The sequence below is a fragment of the Pseudorca crassidens genome, chromosome 11 (genome assembly GCF_039906515.1).
Source record: "Pseudorca crassidens isolate mPseCra1 chromosome 11, mPseCra1.hap1, whole genome shotgun sequence".
Classification (NCBI taxonomy): Eukaryota; Metazoa; Chordata; class Mammalia; order Artiodactyla; family Delphinidae; genus Pseudorca; species Pseudorca crassidens.
This window is the reverse complement of record NC_090306.1, coordinates 94,515,119-94,527,434: the sequence shown is the minus strand read 5'-3', so window position 1 is coordinate 94,527,434 and position 12,316 is coordinate 94,515,119. Positions and strand designations below refer to the sequence as shown.

The 12,316-nt window shown below is 40.2% G+C and overlaps 1 protein-coding gene across 22 annotated transcripts in view; it reads left to right on the top strand.

Moving 5' to 3' along the window:
- The window catches only part of RBFOX2 (RNA binding fox-1 homolog 2), a 261,970-nt gene that overhangs the window by 84,023 nt on the left and 165,631 nt on the right, over positions 1-12,316 (top strand). The window lies entirely within an intron of this gene.

Below are 12,316 nucleotides of genomic sequence, written 5' to 3'. Positions count from 1 at the left end.
TTCTCATTCAGGTCACAGGGACAAAGTTTACCCCTCAGAGAAGCTTCCCTGACCACACCAATCTAAAGTTATCCACATACATACCCTGACCATTCAGTCTTATCTTCAGCTCTCTTATCATTATCTGAAATTATCTAGTGTGTGTACTTTATTGTCTGTCTCTCCCACTAAAATGTAAGTTCTGTGTAAGCTGTGACTTTGCTTAGAGCAGAGCCTGGCATGTAGGAGGAGATCAATAAGTATTTGTTGGATGAATAAATGAAAATTATTCTCAGTTTAATGTGAAGCTTTTCAAAGGTTTTAAGCAGGGAGCAACATGACCTATTGTACGTTTTTTAAAACAACATTGTGGTTGCTGTAAAGAAGGAATTTTTAGAGCTGCCCCCTCCCCCCTCCCCCCTGCAAAAGGCAACCTTAGAACTGTCTAGGCAACAGCTTTATCATTTGCTGTGTTTAATATCAGTTCCAGCTAGTACTTAATTGTTGAATGAGAAATTTTATCCCACTGCCCTCTCCCAGTTGGAGACTGGATTAAAATAATAGGTTCAGAAGTAAAATGTTCATACCTCTCTTATGTCTTACAATCCATAGCAGTTTTTTTTACTGGTCCTTTTTTTAACTAAAAATGCTTCTGCTTTGCTTTCAAATTACAAAAAGTATGAAATCGCTTTCTTTTCTTCCTACTAGGTTATCTAGAACCCCACTTTCAGCCTTTATGCAAGATTTATTCACATGGTTGCGTCTCTTCAGTATCTGTCATCGGGTCACCCATCAGTGGTTCAGGTCCTTCTGTGGTGTTGCCTTACACCCTCTAGTGGATGAAGGGCTAGTAGATGCTGCAGCATCAGCACTTTTCTCAAAACATTAATCAGCTTCAGACTTAGTGTTGCATTTTAGGTCATTCCATCCTGTAGATAGTTCAGAAGCTTTTCCCTCCTAGGAAAGACCATTTTATTTATTTTGCTGCTTACAGCCATGTACCTAAATAACATGCTTATCCTGTTATTTCTTGATTTATCAATTTGAGGCTCTATCCTTTGGCTTCCTACTGTTAAGAGATGAGAAGGAAGGAATGTCTATAAAATTGCTAATTTTTCATTGATTTAACCAAGAAATGGTTAAATCAATGTGCATTACTGATTTATGTTTACATAATATCTACATTATTATGACTGAATATAGAGGAACCATAATATTATGATTACATTCCCTGATATACTTTTTTGTTTCCCCTGGAGTTATTTAAATATATACATACATATATATAGAAAATATATATATTTAATAATTACTTTTTAAAAAGCACTATTGAGATATAATATCCATACCATAAAATTCACTCAGTGTAAGAGTACTTATTCAGGGATTTTATTAAATTTATAGAGTTGTGTCACCATCACCACAGTCCAGTTTTAGAACATTTTTGTCATCCCCCTAAGTTCTCGTGAATTGTCTTGCAGTCAGTCCTTGCACCCACCCCAGCCCCAGACAGCCACTGATCTGCTTCCTGACTCTATAAAATTATCTTCTCTGGACATTTCATGTAAATAGAATCATATATGTGTGTATGACTTCTTTCATTTTTCATAATGTTTTTGAGGTTCATCCATGTTGTAGTATGTATCACCATATCATTACTTTAAATTGCTGAATAGTATTCTATTGCCTGGATGTACCACATTTTGTTAATCCATTTACCAGTTGATAGATACTTGTATTATTTCCAGTTTGGCTATTATGAGTAATGCTGTTATGAGCATTCACAAGTCTTTGTATGGATATATGTTTTCATTTCTCTTGGGTAGATTTCTAGGAGCAGAATTGCTGGGTTTTATGGTAAATTTATGCTTAACTTTTTTTGGGGGGGGGTCACTGAACAGTTGCAATGGAAGTTATTTTTGAAAACTACTCAAGTAAACCATTATCCTTCTATTGCAAATCAAAATAATACCTAGAAAATTAAAGGATTAAATCCAATTTGAAAGGAAAATAAACTATAGGTTATTATTTGACTAAATCTTATAAAAATTTCAGTGTAGAAGTGTGATAGAAGAAATTATAAAAAGTATTATGCTTAACTTTTTAAGAAACTGCCAAACTGTTTTCCAGAGTGGCTTGGTTTTATCCACCTCTTCGATTATACTGAGTATATATTGGTATTTCATTGTGGTTTTAATTTGCATTTCCCTAATGGTTAACAATGTGGAGCACCTTTTCACGTGCTTATTAGCTGGTCATCTGTCTTCTTTGTTGAGATGTCTGTTCAAGTCTTTTGCCCACTTTTTATTTGGTTTTATTTAGTTACACAAATATTTGGTTCGTTTGTCCTCTTATTATTGAATTGTAAGAGGTCTTTATATATTCTGGATATAAGTTCTTTGTCATATTTACAATTTGCAAATATTTTTTCTCAGTTATGCAATTTTGTAAGACATATCTTCCCCCAATAAAACAAAACAAAACTGTGTTTTCATCCTTATGTGCTAAGTTTGGATAAACTCTGCATCTTTTCAGACCTGGTGATTGCTCCAAGGAAGATTGGCAGGTTTATAGTGGCTTTGTGTTTGGCTGACACAGCCTTTTCCACATCCTTAGTGGCAGGCATGTTTGGGCAAGAAAACCCTTAAGGTAGTGAAGGGAAATTATGCTGCTTTCTGCATGTCCTAAGGGATGTGATATGGTAAGGGATCAGCCAGGTTCATTGGCTTTCATGGAAATTCCTCTGTCGGTGTGCGCGCGCGCGCGCGCACACACACACACACACACACACACACGACTTTTGGTTTAAATATCAGCTCTGCCATTGCAGGCTATATGACTTTGGGAAGTTTTTCCTTGAGCCTTCTTTGCACTTCAATTTCTATAAAATAGGAATAGTATCTACTCTGAAAGGTTGTTGTAGGATTAGAGATAACATGTAAATTTCTTGGCATGTATTAGGGTCAGTAAATCACTTTTCTTGTTTATTTTATCGGAAAGAGGCCTTAGGAAAGCTTTATAAGGAAATGATTAGTTCTCAGAGTCTCTGATTTAAGTCTGTTTTCTTATTTATTTATTTTATTTATTTATTTTTGGCTGCGTTTGGTCTTTGTTGCTGCACGTGGGCTTTCTCTAGTTGTGGCGAGCAGGGGCTACTCTTCCTTGCGGTGTGTGGGCTTCTCATTGTGGTGGCTTCTCTTGTTGTAGAGCATGGGCTCTAGGTGCGCAGGCTTCAGTAGTTGTGGCACACGGGCTCAGTAGTTGTGGCTCGCGGGCTTTAGAGCGCAGGCTCAGTAGTTGTGGCGCACAGGCTTAGTTGCTCCGTGGCATGTGGGATCTTCCCGGACCAGGTCTCAAACCCGTGTCCCCTGCATTGGCAGGTGGATTCTTAACCACTGCGCCACCAGGGAAGCCCCTCATTTTCTTTTTGATTCTTAGTTATTCACCATGTGAAATGAGTTATATGTATAGATTTGAAATTTCTAGTGAAGGAATGTAGCTTTGCCATATTTCCAAGAAAAATATGTCTGTGTGAGGGAAATGACATCTGTGTAAGTTTATTTACCTAATTCATTACGGGTCTTGGCAGCATAAATATAAAGAGGGAGTTATTTTTGAGACTTCTATGACTTGAACAGAATCTGGTTCAAACTGAACCAGACACTCAAGGCTCTCTGCAGCCATCTTGTTCACTATCACCCTACCCACATGTTTCTTCTGCTGTGTGTGTCTCCTCAGAGTCCTTCAGCTACCTCCAGCAGAGGCTGGATATTGATTTCTTCCTAGTGCCTTGTGCTTGAAATGTTCCTCCTTTTTCCAGCAGAGTCCTAAATATCCTTCAAGATCCCTGGCCACAGCTTAACCTGTTTTATGAAATCTTTCCTAATTGCCTCTAATCATTTGAACTCAGTTAACACATCTACATGAACATTTCCATAAGGTTCTGATCAAGGGAGTTAGGGAAGTATTATGAAGATTGTGAGCAAATTATTTAACTTCTCTAAGGCTCAGTTTTCTCATCTGTGAAAGTGAGGCTAATAGTGCCTACTTCTGTAAGGTGGTTGTAAGGATTAAATTTTAAAAAACTTCCTAGGTCAGCAGTGTCTTATTGGTTGATGTTTACTAACCTCTACCTTTAACTTCCCATGTAGTCTAGAAGAGCTCTTCTCATCTCTGGGCCCAACTTTCTTCTTTTTCCTTTAAGGGCTCTTCTGCCTATGTTGGGTTTGATTTTGTGGTTCTTGAGAGTGTCACGCTTCATTGTGGAAACTGTGGGAGCTTTTATCACTTAACGTCCCACCTCTGAATCTACAGGGTTGCGGTGGCTCTGTGGATAGCTGAGTGACTTGAGTCAGAAGAATGGACAGTGTGGCTGTCTTTCCTCTTCTTCCCTCTTCGGTACCTAGTTTCTTGGCACATCCTGTCTTTTATGCCAGAGTTTGACTTCTTCCCCCAGCTTTGCCTCTTTTTGCTCAGTTTGGGGTTGCTGTGATTTTAGGCTGTTAGAACAGTTTGTAGTCCACTGTTGACCCAATTGCTTATTAAGTATTTTGTAAATGGATGGATCATAACTTCACTGCTTGACTTTCTAGTAGATTGACCTAATACTATGTATACAGGCTGTTGATTTGTATTGTAATGAGAGCTCTAATGTGCCCATCAAAAAGAATTATATGACTAAAGATTATTAATCACTGGGACTGTTTATAAAAGGAAAATTAGAGAATTTCCTTTATTAGCAATTTTCAAAATTAGGAAATTCACCTGTCTAGAATTACTTAGGGCGGCCAAGTAGTTAGTAGGATCTCCTTGCTCTGGTGGTTAGTACCACCAAGCAACAGATAGTCTTCCCACAGCCAGCCCTAGCTACCATTTGGTGAGTTACTTTAAGAAGCTTGATAGCTTGATATGTCTCCTCAACCCATTGTTCTTTAACAGACAACAACCATGGCAGTGATTTAGAATGAAACCAACTAGTCAAGTATAAGGTAAGGCAAAAGGCTTTGTAGTTGGTGGACAATATAGTTGTGAGTTTCAGTTATAGATCAAATATTTTTATATTTTTAGTAGCATTAGCTGTATACCATTATACTGAGCTGATTTAAGGTTGACTTAGAGAGGCAGGGGAATACAACAGATGACTTACGGTCTTACGTTAGAAACTTTGGTGCCACCAGAAAATAATTTCAGCAAGTTCTGTATAATCATGCATTTAAAGGCACAACTCTGATTTCCCTGGGTCTCAGACTCTGCTTAGCTTTTATCTGCTGAAAACACTTTAGTGGTTACTCCAGGCCTTCCATGATCTGGCACCAGTCTTTTTCCTTTTGCATTGTGTTAAGGTAGTCTGTGTTTTAGCCACATTATGGGGTAGGATAATGTAGCTTTGAAATCAAATACAGGTTTTAATTCTAAGTTTTTTTTACTTATGGTGTTCTCTCTGTTTATACAGTTCATCCTTTAAATCCTACTTCAGGTGTTCCCCCCTCCATGAAGTGTTGCCTGATGCAATTATTTGGGTACAGACCCTTAATTAATGACAAACGAACCCCCAAGGCACATTTTTCCTACTTTGTAATAGCACTTTACCACTGCCTGTTATGTTATGGTGAACAGGTTGGATGACCCACACAGTCCTGTGAGAACAAGGACACTGTCCTACCTCTTGATATTCTTGAATCCTTTTACAAAATAAATGCCCAGTAAGAATTTGGTAAAGGGACAAATTAAAATAAACTCATCTTCAGCCTTATTGAAATAGAGAGACTACTGTATTGTGATTTTTTTTCCTGTGGACAAAGGAAAAAAAACTTTGTTCAGAATTTAACTAGGTTTTTTGCCTTTGCCTTGCCAAAGCAATATGAAAAATTAATACTTAAGAAGCTAGATATCTGATCCTCAGCAGGAGAGTGCCTCTTACAAGTTTAATGGGTTTGGTCAAGTGGATATTAAATGTAAATCTGTCATTTTATGGAGCCATAGAAGGCTCTTAAAACACTCAATAAATACCCTTATTGAATTAGTAGAGCATTTCAACAGGGGACTGCCTGTGTATCTCCTGTTATTAGTATCTTTCATTGTTCCTTTAGAGTGCCTTCAGCCTGTGCTCGCACAGCTTTGTGCTGTCATGTGGCTCATAGAATCATCTAAGGTAAAGATGCTTCTAGCTCCTTAATTCTATTATTTTGTTATGTTACAGGGAACCCATTTGTTAATTCTGGCAGGTGGGTCTTAATTTCACAGTAACAAATGGGAGGTCCCCATAAAAAGAGAGCTAACATGTATTGAATACTGACTCATTAGGTGCCAGGCCCTGTATAAAGCATTGAGCAAGTATTCAGTATTATTTTGTTTCATCCCATTTGCAGGTGAGGAAACCCAGGCTCAAAGAGATTTAAGCCATCGCCCATGGCTATGTAGCTGTTAATTAGGGAATTTTTAAATGTGTTAGATTTCAAAGTTTATGATATTTCCACTCTGCATCATGTCTTTTACTTATTTACTTTTATTTGAATGTGTTTTTTTTTACATTTTACTTGCACGTTTGATTTTTCTTTGGTCGGCAGCAAATGTTAATTCCCTACTTGCTCCCCTCCCTGCCCTTTAGTGAGGGGATGATAATTCTGTATTATGTTTCTGTAGTCCTCTAGTTTACACATCGCTTCATATCTATTCTTGTTTGGTCTTGGTGAATGGCGGTCTGCATGCAGGGGGGCAGGGTTTTCATCGCCACTGGCAGCTGAGGAAATTAAGATTTCCAGTTTTGTGACAGATTTGCCAAAGGTGGTAATAATAAGTGGCGCCAAAATTAGCTTTTGTTGTTGTTGTTGTTAGCTTTTGTTTTGAAGAGGAACACTGATCTACAGACTAAATTTTTTAGCAGCAAATTCTCTTCTTCAGACAAACTACATGGACACAATATATAAAAATGTAAGTGGAGTGGTCCTAGTAGAAAAGATGTGGAAGGCCTGGGGCCCCACCCTCTGGGTTTCCTGTGCCCATGAGGCCTCTCAGCTGACCGGAGCACAATTTGAAAACCACTGGGGAATGAGCAAAGAACTCTGGTGCCAGACAGATCTGGATTCAATCTGTAGTTTGGGCTCTTAGGTTTGGTTCTTCATTTGTAAAATGGGTATGCTTTTCACAGGATTGCTGATAAATATTAACTAAAAAACAGACCAAGCCTAGCACAGTGCCCTTGGCTTCTGTAGAGGAGAGATCAAGTTGACAGGCAGCATAGGTTTGGCCACTTGCCCTGTGTGGTCCTCCTGCTAAACCTGGGGTGGTGGGAGGGAGCTCGCTGCTGAGGCTGGGCCTCCATAGGACTTATTACCCAGAACTTTGTACTTGACCGAAGGCTCAGACATCACATTTATCAATAGTTTAGAACAGGGATGGGCAAACATTTTCTGTAAAGGATCAGAGAGTAAATATTCCAAGCTTTGGGGCCATCTAGTCTCTGCTGCAGCTACTCAGTTCTGTTGCTGCAGCACAGATGCAACCGTAGACAATATGGAAACGACTGAGCATGGTTGTGTTCTAATAAAACTTTATTTGTGGGCACTGAATTTTGAATTTCATATAATTTTCATATATCACAAAATATGCTCTTGATTTCTTCAACCACTAAAAATGTAAAAACTTGTCTGAGCTCTTGGTCTGTACGTGGGTTGTACGTAAACAAGTGACAGGCTGGATTTGGCCGGTGGGCCAAAGTTTGCTCACGCCCAGTTTAGACGTTGCTTGTTGGTAATCAATGCAGGGTTTTTTTTTAAAAAATAAATTTATTTGTTTATTTTTGGCTGTGTGGGGTCTTTGTTGCTGCGTGTGGGCTTTCTCTAGTTGCGGCGAGCGGGGGCTACTCTTTGTTGTGGTGCGCGGGCTTCTCTTGTTGCAGAGCACAGGCTTTAGGAGCATGGGCTTCAGTAGTTGCGGCACAGGCTCAGTAGTTGTGGCTCGCGGGCTATAGAGCACAGGCTCAGTAGTTGTAGCCCACGAGCTTAGTTGCTCTGCGGCCTGTGGGATCTTCCGGGACCAGGGCTCGAACCCGTGTTCCCTGCATTGGCAGGCAGATTCTTAACCACTGCGCCACCAGGGAAGCCTTCAATGCAGTTTTTGATCCTGTGAATTTAACTTAAAGTGATTGCTATTAAAGAAGTATTGATAGGGATTCCCTGGCGGTTCAGTGGTTAGGACTCTGTGCTTTTCACTGCCAAGGGTGCGGGTTCAGTCCCTAGTCTAGGAGCTACGATCCTACAAGCCGCATGGCGCAGTCAAAAAAAAAAAAAAAAAAAGAAGTATTCATATTAGGAAAGGCTTAATTTTCACAATAAGAAAAGGTAGAATGTTTTCATCCCGTACCTTTCAGGAATCATTACATGTTCATTAGTTTCTTTACCCTCTATGAAGTGGTTAAAATGCAGTTATACTTGTCTTGGTGATGACTAAATGAATAAAGTTTCTAAATAAAGATGAAATAGTATAGTGGAAAGATCAGGAGTCATGAGGGAGTCAGGAAACTTGGCTTTGTCACTAATTTTGTGTCTTTATATATGTTACTTTACCTTTTGGGCCCTTCAGTTTCCTCATGGAAGTGAGGAAGCTGGCGATGATAGTATTAGAGACCTTTGCCAGCTCTAAAATTCTCTCATTCTACTTTTAGTTGTCTGTGATGGTGCTGTTGAACAATTTTCATCTATAGAAACTCTTAAGTACTTCATCAGTTAGTGTATTTTCAGAAATACCAACAGGGTTTCACAGTGTATTAGAGACTATTTACAACCACAGTTTATTCCCACTGCTCGTGCTAGCCGTCTCTAGCAATTGTGCTTTAAATGCCACATACCATTACAATGAATGCCATGCTGCAACAGTTAACCTGTTTGGAGATGAGCTGCAGATACAAAGAGAAGGGGACTAGGAAAATTGGAAGAAGAAAAGACCTATCCTGACTACATATGGGCTTAGGCTATGTCGGTTTTTGTCAACAGGGGGCACCCAGAGCAAAGCAGGTGCTCTGTGACACACTGTACACTGCCCTTCTTCCCAGACAGGCACAGGGCAGCGAGCAGTGGATTCACACTGGTCTCCGTCCTGCACATTGCTTGATCCATGTCCACATTCGAAGACATTTTCTCCCATGCTGAAGTCAGATATTCTAAATGCAGTCCTAATAATTGTTATTTGCTTCCCTCTACAGTGGAAACCCCGTTCCCTCGCTGTCTTGGAGTGAATGATCCCAGGTTATAAAGTCTGGGCTTTTGGGTGAATGTGCAGTGTTAGGCTCTTATATAATTCAGTATCCAGTGAGCTCGTATTCCGGAAATATTGCTCTGAAAGAGCACTTAATATCTGTGTAACGTACTGTAAGAAGAGTTTGTACTTATTGCCTATTGCAGTGGTCCTCGAAGTGTGGTTCTCGGACCAGCAGCATCAGCATCACCTGGGAACTTATGCAAATTCATGGTATCCCCTTCCTCCCAGACCTACTGAATCAGAAACTCTGGGACTGGGGCCCAGCCACCTGTCTCAGCATGCTCTCCAGGTGATTCTGATGCACATTCAAGCTGAGGACCACTGCCAGAGAGGTGTACTGAAGATCAGGTGCCAGGCACTTTGCTAGGATGTTCATCTTCATTTTCCAGATGACACCACCAAGCCTAAAAGGTTCAGTGACTGCAAAGTCAGACTTCTAACAAGTGGTAGAGGAGGGATTTGAGTCCTGGTCTTTCTGACTCCAGATCTATGCTACAGTGGCTGCTAAAAAAATGCGAAGAGGTTCTGTATTGTTTAAATTCATATTTTTAAGTCATCTTTTTCTCAGAATTAATATACATTTATCAAAGAAAATATAGAAAATACAGCAGGCCAAAAGAATAAAAATTGCCTTAATATATTAACTTTATCTTAACTTTTTGTTTATTGTTCTAATTTTGTTTCTATGCAGCTCTTTTTGCATATACACACATTATAAAATGCCTTACAAAATCTCATCATATGGTACAGACTTTTGTAGTATGCTTGCAGCTCCTTCCTACTCCATTGTAAATATCTTTTCATGTCATTAAATATTTCTGTAGTGTTGTTTTACATGGCTGCCTAGTATTCCGTTTTATGGTTCCATCATAATTCTTTCTAAACTCTGTCTTAAGTTGTTTTGATTCTGTGATAGGCTTTTTATTTATTTATTTATTTATTTATTTATTCGCGGTACGCGGGCCTCTCACTGCTGTGGCCTCTCCCGTTGCAGAGCACAGGCTCCGGACGCGCAGGCTCAGCGGCCATGGCTCACAGGGCCCAGCCGCTCAGCGGCACGTGGGACCCTCCCGGACCGGGGAACAAACCCGCGTCCCCTGCATCGGCAGGCGGACTCTCAACCACTGTGCCACCAGGGAAGCCCTGTGATAGGCTTTTAGGAGGAGTAGGATACTGAGTGCTGTGCTACTCTGGGTAAACAGTTTATTTACACTGAGTGGCTTAAAGTATTATAATTAAGGTGATAAATACAGATTAAGGTTGAGGAGGGAAAATGGAACTGGAGAGGCAATAATAAGCCTAATGCTTAGGTTAAACTGAGCCCAGAAATAGGAAAACAAATTGAAGTAAAAAACACAGAAGTATTAGGAATGGACTAGGGATCTGTGAGTGAGATGAGTTAAAACAAATAGTCAGAAAAATGTTTGTGAACCATTTGATGGTGCCAGTGGCCTGCTTTTGTTACTGCCTTTTTTGACATAGAAGCTGATCTGCTGGATGACAGCTTGAAAAAACTGGGCATAAGGCTTTTATAAATAACGGTTATTATTTATTGAGTGCCTTCTGTGTGCCAGGCACCATATTAATCATTTATATAGACTTTACCATTTAATTTTTATAATAACAATGTGCATTCGATGCATTAGGTGGTGTTTTCCCCATTTTACAGAAGTGGAACCTGAGATTGAGACTTAAAGTAACTTTTTCAGATGCTTCAGTTGGAACTCAGATTTGATCTAACGCCCAAACCTGTGCTTTTATAGTATCATTTATCTTCATTCTTTTTTCATGGCATGGCAAGTCATCAACCCGTGCTGGGGGCTGGGGGGTAGTTTCACTATCTCTTCAGGGACAGAGGGAAACTAGATGTGGAAGGAAGGACACTAAAGTCATAACAGAGCAGGAGTAGACTTGAAGATCCAGCAAAGCTACCACCTGCCCAGTTATCTCAGGGAAGGTGTAACCCTGCGCCGGATACTGCAGCTGAGCAGGGACGGGACTAGCGAAATGAGCTGTTGGGAGGAAGGAGCAGCAGTGGTCAGGAGAGTCAGAGCTCCCTCATTAAATGTCCCTTCCTACAGGAGGTCATAATTCCTTTGCGGCATCTTTTAACAGCTTTAATGAGATATAATTAGATACTCTACCATTCACTCATTTAAAGTACACAATTCAGAGCCCTTTTTAGTGTATTCACAGAGTCTTCCTCACTCCAAAAAGAAACCGTGTACCTCTTAGTCATCATTGCCTGGTCCCCCTGTCTCCCTTGACCCCCAGACTCTAGGCAACCACTAGTCTGCTTCCTGTCTCTACAGATTTTCCTGTCTAGGATATTTTCTATAAATTGACTCAATATAATAAAGTCCTTTGTTTCCAGCTCCTTTCACTTAGCATGATGCTTCCAAGGTTTCTCCATGTTGTAGCATACATCAGTACTTCATTCTTTTTTGTTACTAAATAATATTCCATCGTGTGGACACACCACTTCTTATTTATGTTTTTATGTTGGGAAGAGAAAGGTAAAGGGAATGAGACAAGGAAGAATTCTTCTTCTTAATTTAAAATGGATGGAAAAGGCAATACCATGAAAAGCAGACCTCTCAGGCCCTCTTGAGGAATTGTAACCAAAGGCAAAGGTAAACAGGACACTTGGCATCTGCTGCTTCAGGAGCCATTTGTAGCCCAGCGGCAGCTCTTCTGACCCGGACATGTGCAGCATTCAGGGAGCTCATTGTGTAAATCTTGTGTGTTGGCCGGTGTCATTGCCCCCTACAATATCTCGTGTGGAAACGGAGAGGCCTTTGCTGATCTAATCTGGATACATTTCCCTTGGTTACTGCAGCTCTGGGTCCCCAGAGAGTCCTCTCTAAAGAGCTGCCGGTTTGTTGAGTGCTGGCAGATGCAAGATTATTTCTGACTGTACGATTTGTTCGGTGGAGATTACACCCATCTTTCAGGTCCTGATCCATTGGCCAGAAATAGCAGCTGTCATTCCCATAGTTTTTGGAATGAATGCTTACCCTAAGGCCCCCTGTACGTCCTTCTCAGTCTAGTGTTTGGAGGGCCCTTTTAGCAAGCAAGCCGT